Source organism: Schistocerca americana, chromosome 3, assembly GCF_021461395.2.
Source record: "Schistocerca americana isolate TAMUIC-IGC-003095 chromosome 3, iqSchAmer2.1, whole genome shotgun sequence".
NCBI lineage: Eukaryota > Metazoa > Arthropoda > Insecta > Orthoptera > Acrididae > Schistocerca > Schistocerca americana.
Genome location: NC_060121.1, coordinates 899,114,791 through 899,124,418, shown reverse-complemented (window position 1 = coordinate 899,124,418; position 9,628 = coordinate 899,114,791). Strand labels below are relative to the sequence as shown.

Sequence of the window (9,628 nt, the reverse complement as noted above, 5' to 3'; positions counted from 1 at the left end):
CTGTTCTCAAAATCTGGGCCAACTCTCAAGGTTTCCATAGAATGGTTTGAGTTTCACAGATGACAGCTTAATTGACTTAGGGATATGCATCGCAGAGGAGGCTGGATCAGTGGCACGCGATGTCACGTTGGATGCAGGCAATTTTTTTTATCGATACCCTGTTGGGCCTTGAAAATTGTACGTTTCGCTTTGTCAGGATACGCGTCGCAAAGACCTAAGTCCGTGTTATACTCCTCGTCCGAGAGACGATAGTGTAATGCGTCGTCTAACCGTGAGACTAGTGACAACTCTTGTCCCAAGCGTTTATTGCTATGTTTAACATCCTCTAGCGGTATGTCATATGAGAACTCTTGAAACACGGGTACTAGACGCGTGATAAGACATCTCTGACGAGATCGTTCTCTCTTCAAACTTTGTAGTTCATCAAGAGGAACTGTTGTTCGTAGTATTCAATTAACACGCTATTCGGGTTGTCGACTACTCCACTTTTTCATGTGACCAAAGATTGACCCCCTGAAGCAACTCGCAGCTGGCCAGAGGTGCTTGTGGGAACGTGGTAGCAGCCGATGATGAGTGCATCGTATACACCATGCAAGTGCAGTTTTTACTCTTAGACTGTTCCTTCAGTTAGTTCCCTTTTCCAAATTGGAAAAATAAAGTATTGTGTTCAAAGCTGTATGTGGGTTTAATTTGTTGCCTACATAATGGTGACGCCGGGAAAAATAAGACAAGCTCTCGCAACTTAATATTTTGCGGCAGTTTTGCTATAGATGGTAAAAAGCTTGACGGGTATATTTTCGTCGTGTAGAAAAAATGGCTCTGAGCACTATGGGACTTAACATGTGTGGTCATGTCACCTAGAACCTAGAACTACTTAAACCTAAGGACATCACACACATCCATGCCCGAGCCAGGATTCGAACCTTCGACCGTAGTGGTCACGCGGTTCCAGACTGAAGCGCTTAGAACCGCACGGCCAAAACGGCCGGCTCGTCGTGTAGAGCTACCCGTACTTAATAAATATTCAGACACGCACTGAGAATATACTTGAACGGTTTGTTACTTTATATTACAGAAAAAGAAGCACAGTTGCTATAGGTAACTTTTAAACAACAAAAACACTAACCAAGGCACAGAATAAACATAAAAACAAAAGTTATAACTCCAAGGAGTAGGCAACACATCATTCAGCGCTCCAAGCGGCGGATTCAAACTTGTCCGTTTATGCCATTCATTTGTTGCCGTGCAGTCACTGAATTCGCGACCAACTGGATGGATGGCGCAAACGGAACTAACGTGTGTGGACACAGCAGTCGACGTGTGTAGCGGTCGCTACAAGCTAACAAAATTGTGCAAGCAAGAACCGACGACATACGACAGCTAAAGCAAGAGGATGGGCTTTTGTAGCTTACAACGCCGAGGAATGATAGCAAAACGGAATCGATGAATTTACAAACTCCGGTAGTAGCAGTCACACCACGAGAGTACTCACATGCCGAAGATTGTTCCCTCACGAAGGCGCCTTTATCATCCGCGCCACAGTTGTAGTTAAGAGCACCTCCATTCACGCCTACACAACAGACATAAGGGTTTGCAATAAAAGAGAATATCTTCGAGCAACAACGCATAACAAAAGACCGTGAAAAATTCACTCTCGCAATTAGCAAAAATGGTTCAAATGGCTCTGAGCACTATGGGACTTAACATCTATGGTCATCAGTCCCCTAGAACTTACAACTACGTAAACCTAACTAACGTAAGGACATCACACACATCCATGCCCGAGGCAGGATTCAAACCTGCGACCGTAGCGGTCGCGCATCTCCAGACTGTAGCGCCTAGAACTGCTCGGCCACCCCGGCCGGCCGCAATTAGCAACCTGGATCAGAGAACAACAGCGACAGTCCGTCATATGATCATACATCCGCCACTTTCTAACAATCATACACCACACTTAAAAGGGCGTTGATCGCTCGCTGCTTGAAATTACCTGAACAGCGACTTTTCCCAGGTGATGTACCAGGAGAAACGCGGGGCAGAAGTCCATCTGCATTTTGGATACATCTACGCATTATAGTCGACGCAAGCATGATATCCAATGAATATTTACTGCACATCTGGCGACAGCAGCTTCCTCATCAAGTTCAACTGACGTTGATTGCGTACGAAGGACAGTCTCTCGACAAGCAACTGAAAATAGCTGAAAGAGCTTTCGCTATTCCACAGTCGACGTTAGTAGCGCCCGTAGCAACGGCATCTGCCACCTCTGCGACGGAAGCCAATGATGACTCATCGGAATGGTTAGAAGAATCGAAGTTAAGCTCTGGAGCCACAGGTTACAGACAAAAATCAGGCATCGCTGAGGGGATCAGGAAACTGCAAGACGCCATGGAAAATACATAATGTGGCGCTGCAGACGTCCACCAGTAACAAGAAGAGGTCATACCCCAAATAGGATCAAGCTCACACCGACCATTTTTGCTGGTGTCACAGACGATTCGGGTCACAAGCTGCAAGGTGCACAAAACCTTGTGGATACCCAAATGGCGAGGGCAGCCCGCTCTAGTCGCCACGGGCTGCGACGCCGCATACGAACGAGGAACCAGGTGACAGTTGCAGCAGCAACACGCACAGTGAAGGTAAGGCACTTGACGGCTTCCTGTATGGTATGCCTTTACGCCACTGTGTCACCCTGGGAGTATAAGCTAACATAGCACAGATTACAAGTGGCTGATAGTCTCTCAGGACTCAAATTCCTGATAGACACCGCCTCGAAAGTGAGTACTTCGCCGGCGCTGAGCTTTGTTAAGAAGGACAGGTTGATAGCAGTAAGCAATTCAAGTATAAACACGTACGGCTATAAAGAGCTTACGATGTTCGCAACCTACATCCTTCTGAATCGGTTTAGTGTATTCATCTCTTGGTCTCCCTCTACGATTTTTACCCCACTTGCTGCCCTACAATGCTAAATTTGTTATCCCTTGATGCCTCAGAACATGTCCTACCAACCGGTCCCTTCTTCTTGTCAAGTTGTGCCACAATCTCCTCTTCTCCCCAATTCTATTCAACACCTCATTAGTTTCATCTACCCATCTAATCTTCAGCATTCTTCTGTAGCACCACATTTCGAAAGCTTCCATTCTCTTCTTGTCCAAACTATTTTTCGTCCACGTTTCACTTCCATACATGGCTACACTCCATACAAATACTTTCAGAAACGACTTCCTGACACTTAAATCTATACCCGATGTTAACAATAGATGGAGATTGGTTTATCTACGCGTTACAAGTGGAATTTTGTTGTGGCAGATATTTTACAGCCGATCTTAGGCGCAGAATTCTTGTCTTATTTTGCACTCACTGTGGACTTGGCAAATAAATCTCTTACTACTGGATGAAATAGCATGATAAAAGGTTTTCGCTGCAGTGCGGCAGGAATAGTCAGTAGTTCAGCTATACTGTCTCCCCAACAAGAAGGATTAACTTCCGCAACCATTTCCGGTGTGATGACACGATGAGCCTGCCCAGGACGAGCATCGTCTTCCAGAGACTCGCGCCCCTCAAGGAATCCTTTGCGGCGTTCGACAACACTTGAACGACTCAGACTGTCCTCACCGTACACAGCTTTAATCCGGCGATACATTTCACGGCCTCCAACTCCCTCCGGCGCCAAAAATCGAATCACTCCTCGTTGTTCCTGCTTACTCGCCTGCATGTTCGGTAGTGGACGATAACTTGCGTGACCACCTTCGCTTTGGCGTGAAACCGCAGTTGCGCTATGCAACATCTAATGGTGCGCACGTGTCAGCCTCTCTACCAGTAGATGACGCCACCATACCCGCAGTTACATGGTGCCACCTTATGTGTAAAGCAAAGGTAAGCGCATTGACCAGGTTTAGTTTGAGTGAACCTAATATTTTGATACTTAAGACATTGCACTTTGTGACATTCATCTGCTGTTTAGTACTTTTGTAACAAACTGTAATTTTATCCTATTGTTTCCGAAACTGGTCATCATTAACTGTACACTATGAATACGCCCAGGGCACCCCACCTGTCCACCTCCTCAAATAAGCTGATGACACTGCATTCCTGGCTGCCTATCCTACCCTTCAATAGCTCCAACACACCCTCCAAACGTACCCTGACCAGTTCACCATTTGGTGTAACTAGTATCAACCCCTCCAAAACCCAGGCATTCATCACAGGCTGCACCACCTGCTCCTTCCACCTCCACGATTTCTACCTCAACGTTTATGGTGGTCCCATCCAGCTCACCCTCACCCTGAGATACCTTGGCCTCAGCCTCGAGCGTCACCTCTCCTTGATCCTTCATCTCCTGACCATCCAGCAGAAAGCCCATTCCCACCTCCGCCTCCTGCAACTCCTGTCTAGCCGGACATGGGGATTGCATCCTTCCACCATCCTCCACACCTACAAACTCCTCATCCGCCCTATCCGCTGTTATGCCAGCGTTGCCTGGATCTCTGTCCCCCCCCCCCTCCCAACTTTTATAACGCTCTCCAAATCCTTGAACGCCACGTGCACCACCTTGCCTTCTGTATCTGCCTTCCTTCCCCCACACGACTCCTGTGTGACCTCATCCCCATCCTCCACCTCCTCCTTTTTCTCCAACATGTGGATCCTTTACACTGTCTGCAGGCTTTATCTGCACCACCCCCTGGTTTCCTCTGACCCCTCCATCCGCACCAGTCGCTGCCCTCTCTCCACATCTACACCCCCCATCTCCTTCATCAGGGCAATTTTCAGCACCTCCCTCTCCCAGATGTTGAACTTCTTTGTGACATCTACCCTTGCTACCAACTATAACCCGGCCTTGTTCCATCCCCCCTCTCCAGAGCCCCCATTTTCCTCCTCTCCCCTCCTTCTCCCAGAGCGGATTTTCCTCCTTCCCCCTGAGTCCCTCACCCCCTCCTTGGCTGTTTTCCTCTCCCATCCCTCCTCTCCCCAGTCCTTCTTGGGCGCGCCCCCCACCCCATCCCCCTTTCTCTCCCCTACTTCTCCCCTCCTTTTCCCTTCTCCCTTCCCCCTCCCCCCTCTCCATGACCTTCCCAGGTTTTTATCCATTATCAGGTGTGCTGCATTTGTGTTGTGTTCAGTGCCATCACACAGTATCATTAAGTGATGTGGTTTTAATTGTATGCTCGAGCTGTGTATAGTCAATGATTGTTTGTATGCTTTTTATACTGTGGCCAACTTTTAACTTGCTTTTGCGTCCAGTGTTTTCAAGTGCACTACACATCACCAGCTGTGTTCTTTTTAACTTTATGACGACTTTTTAACTGTCTCCCAGTGTATTAGTGTGTATTTTAACTCCAAACATCTCCATTTATAGTGTTTTTATGTTCCCCCTTTTCTTATCCACCTTTTATGTAAGAGTTTGCCTTTTTTATCTTTAAATCCCTTTGGCTGAAGAGCGGTGGACTGTGCTGCTGCCAGCCCTCCCATACGCATGTGGGGCAGGAGAATGAAATTACAATGGTCATCATAAAGTAATAAAAAGATCTATTTTGCAACTTCGGCTGTCTGTCATATTACAACTTTACCACAAGTTGCTGACCCTGCAACATCCCAGATTGCTGGAAACCCGCAAAGAGGGAGTAAATTATGTGTGGAGTAAAGTTTTGAATACGCATAACCTTTTATGAGGGGAAAGAAGATGAACTACTTTCACTTGGTGTTTTACAGCTGACCGACACACCCTAACGACATGTGGTGACTACAACCCGCCTGTTCAGTAATAGTTAAACACGGGCACTTTTATTCAGGGACGTGACTACGTGCTCGCTGGTGACTCTCTCCCTCGTCCCCCGTCGTAAGTAATGGATGTACGGCCGCGGCTAATCCGCAGGGACGCAGGGCAGTGACGGCTGACCGCCGTGCTGTGTGGCAGACCGCCGCGCTGCGCCATTCCCTTTGCGTTACGCACCGCACGCACGACTCGTCCCAGGCCGCCCGTTCCCTACGCTGCGCGTCACCTGTTATTCTATTCACGGCATTACCGCGGTGGCTGCTGGCCGGGCCGCACGCCCCACGGCGCTAATAAAGCGAACAGCGCAGCGTGGGTGAGTGGTGAGTGGGGGGTGGGGGAGGGAGTAGGTCGCGGAGCGACAAAACGACTGCGGGGGGAGGGAGTAGGTCGCGGAGCGACAAAACGACTGCCTTTGCCTGCTGCGGTCTGACGGCGCGGAATTTCGGCCGCATCACGTTTTACGACATGACGATCGTAAATGACAGAAATTAGCGTCTCTCTCTCGTTACCGGTCAAATGCTGCTTTGATACTTTGTCTAATGAAGCTGTCGTTGGGATGCCAAGTAATGGAATGAGCGACGAATGTTTAATAATGTGTGGGGTGACAAGATGCTGCCACCTCACATCGTCACAGACGTATGTAATATGAAACACACAGTTGCTTTCATGAAATATACCAAAATTCACGAATCAAAGATTTATGTAACTCTGCTCCAAGAGGAACAGTTTCACACCGTTACCGCGTAAGAAAGAACCAGAGATTGTACAGAGTTTCGAAGAGAGCGTAAGGGAACAATTGACAGGAATGGTGGAAAGAAATACAGTAGAAGACGAATGGGTAGCTCTGAGGGATGAAGTAGTGAAGGCAGCAGAGGATCAAGTAGGTAAAAAGACGAGGGCTAGTAGAAATTCTTGGGTAACAGAAGAAATATTGAATTTAATTGATGAAAGGAGAAAATATAAAAATGCAGTAAATGAAGCAGGCAAAAATGAATACAAACGTCTCAAAAATGAGATCGACAGGAAGTGCAAAACGGCTAAGCAGGCATGGCTGGAGGACAAATGTAAGGATGTAGAGGCTTATCTCACTAGGGGTAAGATAGATAATGCCTACAGGAAAATTAAAGAGACCTTTGGAGAAAAGAGCCATTTGTATGAATATCAAGAGCTCTGATGGAAACCCAGTTCTAAGCAAAGAGGGGAAAGCAGAAAGGTGGAAGGAGTATATAGAGGGTCTATACAAGGGCGATGTACTTGAGGACAATATTATGGAAATGGAAGATGATGATAAAATGGGAGATACGATACTGCGTGAAGAGTTTGACAGAGCACTGAAAGACCTGAGTCGAAACAAGGCCCCGGGAGTAGACAACATTCCATTAGAACTACTGACGGCCATGGGAGAACCAGTCCTGACAAAACTCTACCATCTGGTGAGCAAGATGTACGAGACAGGCGAAATACCCTCAGACTTGAAGAAGAAAATAATAATTCCAATCCCAAAGAAAGCAGGTGTTGACAGATGTGAAAATTATCGAACAATCAGTTTAGTAAGTCATAGCTGCGAAATACTAACAGAAAAATGCTGAAGATTAGATGGGTAGATCACATAACTAATAAGGAGGTATTGAATAGAATTGGAGAGAAGAGGAGCTTGCGGCACAACTTGACTAGAAGAAGGGATCGGTTGGTAGCACATGTTCTGAGACATCGAGGGTTCACCAATTTAGTATTGGAGGGCAGCGTGGAGGGTAAAAATCGTAGAGGGAGACCAAGAGATGAATACACTAAGCAGATTCAGAAGGATGTAGGTTGCAGTAGGTACTGGGAGATGAAGGAGCTTGCACAGGATAGATTAGCATGGAGAGCTGCATCAAACCAGTCTCAGGACTGAAGACCACAACAACAACAACAACAACCGCGTAAGACCTGGCGTAGACGTAGCTCTTTACCTAACACCACAACTACCACCAACACCACCACCCCACCACCAGAACAACACCCATCTTCATCGCCATAATCACTGAAACGCCCTGCTAAACCAGCAGGATAGGACAGGTGTTCGGAATTGTGTAAATGGGCCAGAATGAACGGCTGCCAGTTACACTCGAACATACATAATCTTATTTCTTTGACCAAACATTACAGTACAAATTCTTGAACTTCGTTTTTGGCTGAATATGCCACACTATCTTATGCCTTAAGGGCACAACCACTTTAATTTTTTTTAAAAAATGGCTGAAAGCCATTCAGACGCCTAAAATAATATTTAGAGGGCAAAAGGCCTCACGTTAAGTAAGCAACAATCTTAATGTAAAGATAGCTGAAGGCCAATGATTTAAGACTCAAGGTACAATTAAAATAAAAAAAACGCAAGGCAGAAGGCTTTACCTTCGATTAGGCTGAAGGCCCCTAACAGTTTAATGCTCGAAAGACAAAAATCTTTAATTTTAAAACGACTGTAGGCCCATGACTTAAAGCACTCCGTCTTCAGGCCACAAGTGGCCCATCGCGACCATCCGAACGCCGTATCATGCTAAGGTGAGGATGCGGATAGGAGGGGCGTATGGTCAGCACACCGCTCTCCCGGTCGTTACGATGGTTTTCTTTGACCGGAGTCGCTACTATTCGGTCGAGTAGCTCCTCAATTGGCATCACGAGGCTGAGTGCGACCCGAAAGATGGCAACAGCACATGGTGGCCCAGATGGTCACCCATCCAAATGCCGGCCACGCCCGACAGCGCTTAACTTCGGTGATCTGACGGGAACCGGTGTATCCACTGCGGCAAGGCCGTTGCCCCCATGACTTAAAGCACAACTAAAATAATTTTTAGTAAACAGTAGGCCCAAGGCTTTATTGTTAAATAATATATTAATCAGGCTGAAGGCTCAAACAATCTAACACATGACAGTCAAGGAATTTTAAAGAGGCTGAAAGCCCGTGACTTAAAAACACTACTAAAAACAACACAACTTCAATTCAAAACCATCGGCTGTGAGCCATACAAATACACAGAACATAAAATAACAATAGGCAGTGCAGTTAACGGCACTCAGAAATTTTGGGGGTCGGCCAGCACTTGAATTACTAACGATCACATACGGGAGACAGGCAGTCGCCCCAACCATTCTCGATCCGACGACAACCCAACCAACAGACAGTCAGCGGACCAACCGACAAGGTAACTTGCGCTCCACTCGACCATCGCACAACCGGGAGTTCAATGCAAATTGTAAAAGGCGTGGATACCCACATCCAATTATACATTAAGCTATCAAACTACACACCATAGTGGACAGCGACAACATGGTGAGGAAAGGACACTGCCTGAATTTACGTCAATGGCCAGGGCAGGTAATCAGGACGTTAACGGCCACAAGGCAGAAAATTCCGCTGGTGCAATTCAATTGCAAATAACCAAATAGAGTCAGACTCCACTGGACGGTGCCTAAACTTTCGCGAGCTCGAACACACACCTTGTTGCTCGCTGGAATGTCCCAACAGTCAACAACGAGAACCAGACGGGACAATGTGAACAGTCTTGACTTGCTGATAAATTAAATCAAAACTCAACTTTCGTGTCCAGGGCCGGTGAGCCACAGACCCTGTAGCAATGGGAACAGCCCCACACACTCCGACACTCGGGTGGGAGTCTCTAGAGGAAAGGGGGCGTTCTTTTCGTGAATCGCTACTGAGGAAATTCAGAGAACCAGCATTTGAGGCTGACTGCAGTACAATTTTACTGCCGCCAACTTACATTTCGCGGAAAGACCACAAAGATAAGATAAGAGAGATTAGGACTCGTACAGAGGCATATAGACAGTCATTCTTCCCTCGTTCTCTTTGGGAGTGGA

At 47.0% G+C, this 9,628-nt stretch overlaps 1 pseudogene; it reads right to left on the bottom strand.

Annotated features, from left to right (window-relative positions):
* Nucleotides 1-8,454: 8,454 nt before the first annotated feature.
* Nucleotides 8,455-8,572, bottom strand: LOC124607796 (annotated as a pseudogene).
* Between the last annotated feature and the right edge of the window lie 1,056 nt (nt 8,573-9,628).